The 2,067-nt window shown below is 45.2% G+C and overlaps 1 pseudogene; it reads left to right on the forward strand.

Annotated features, from left to right (window-relative positions):
- The first annotated feature begins 564 nt into the window (after positions 1-564).
- On the forward strand, positions 565-682 carry LOC124617108 (annotated as a pseudogene).
- Positions 683-2,067: the final 1,385 nt, after the last annotated feature.

Consider the following 2,067-nt stretch of genomic DNA (forward strand, 5'->3'; position numbering starts at 1 on the left):
CGTAACGAAGTTTAGTGTTGAACGTCCCGTGGACAGCGCGGTCATAATACACGCAGCGCAAGCTCGGATTACAGAAGGATCTAGCAAGGAAATCGGCCGTGTCCTTTTTCAAAAGAACCATCCCGGCATTTTCCTCGAACGATTTTGGGAAATCACGGAAAACCTAAATCTTGATGGCCGTAGGGGAATTGGAACCGTCAGAAACGGGTCAGTCAGAATCGCTTCATAAACTTTGTATTCGCGACAAATCTCGCCTACGTGTAGCGCTGATTTTAACGATGTACGTTTCTTCTTTATTCACTCTATCAGCAGCCCCTATAAAAGAGATGAGCCAAACTGTTCATTTATTTTGCTTTCCAGTCCCTATGTGTCGTACTACTGATCATGAGAGAGTGCGTATGTGTCTGAAATTCAAATGTTTTCGCGAGCAACCACAGTGAGCATACGTGGCGTGGAGTCGTTTTCGACGTAAGCTGATGAGATAGAGTAGCACAGAACGAAAGTTGAGAGCGGAACCAAGATAGACGTTACGTTCAACCTTTTTAGCGTCGTAGTTCGTCAGAGGCCAACGGCCTTGCCGCAGTGGTAAGACCGGTTCCCGTCAGATCACCGAAGTTAAGCGCTGTCGGGCTGGGCTTGCACTTGGATGGGTGACCATTCGGTCTGCCGAGCGCTGTTGGCAAGCGGGGTGCACTCAGCCGTTGTGAGGCAAACTGAGGAGCTACTTGATTGAGGAGTAGCGGCTCCGTTCTTGGAAACTGACATACGGCGGCAGAGCTGTGTGCTGACCTGCTGCCCCTCCATATCCTCATCCAGTGACGCCTGTGGGCTGAGGATGACACGGCGGCCGGTCGGTACCGTTGGGCCTTCATGGCCTGTTCGGAAGGAGTTTAGTTTTAGTTTTAGTTGGTTAGACATAGTGGTACCTCCCTCCTTTCCACCAAGTGCGGAGCCGTTTCTCAGTCATGTGCCATTCTCATCACTCTGACGGTCTCTGGGCACGTGAACAGTGACCCTCTACTGAGTTGGCTCTTTCGAGTGCCGATACAGGTATCTGAATGTACTAATTTAACTTGCAGACTTGAAAAATCACGTCGCGTGGCCAAAGTCAGCTCTGTGAGCTCCATCTCTTATTAAATGTGTTTGGTTAATGAGGCATGTATGGTGTGGAAGATTTTATGTGAAGTTAATGCAGTTTTAATAGGATGTTCTTTGTGTTTACATCGTGGCCTTTGTCCATTAGGTCTCCACGTATTCGCGATCTCGCAGTTTTTCTGTATGCTGCTATGCACTTTGTGGTGGAGCATGGCGTTCTGTTCCGAACTAACCCCTATATCCAGGGATACATATTGTCCAAGCTTGACACCTAGTGTACTTGAGCTAAAGGCGGCTACTGATCTCTCCAGTCGCTCTCTTCTTGTGTTATTAGTAGTATGGTGAACAATAAATCGCTGCTCACCTTTTTAATGTGCGAATTTGCATGAACCTGCGCGATTCTTTTTCGTCCTAGTTTGCAACTTTGACATTTTTTATGTGAGTCTGAATACAACCTCAAAAACCTTTTAGCCTTACACCCCAACCCAACATTATATTAAGGGACCCCTAACCCCCGTGTAATAATCATTTATGATCATGTGCTCTTATTTTCAGACGAATATTGCTTAATACATTAGTTACATAAGTACGTCAGGGATTACTGGTGACATCCCCTGAGTGTATCAACTAAATTCTCACCGTTCATGATGAAAGAATCTCACTGACTCCGTCAATAATTTACAAAATTCCATTCCGCTTTCTATCCTACCATAGGCACTTATTTCCGAATGATCAATGTTCAGGAAATATTGGAATAAATCTAAAGAAAGAAATTAACAGAATGAAAAATGTGGAATGCGTCGTACCTCAGTACTATTTCCGTTACGTTGCCTTTCCTGACATGCTTGTTTAGGTATTCTGTATCCGTTGTGCTAAACAGTGAACTACCTTTCTTGTTGGATCATATCCGTGCGTCATCATTAAATCCCATATTAAAGCGTACTCCGCAGTAACGTGACGTAGCTGTAAATG

This window comes from Schistocerca americana, chromosome 5 (assembly GCF_021461395.2).
Source record: "Schistocerca americana isolate TAMUIC-IGC-003095 chromosome 5, iqSchAmer2.1, whole genome shotgun sequence".
In the NCBI taxonomy this organism is placed as follows: Eukaryota; Metazoa; Arthropoda; class Insecta; order Orthoptera; family Acrididae; genus Schistocerca; species Schistocerca americana.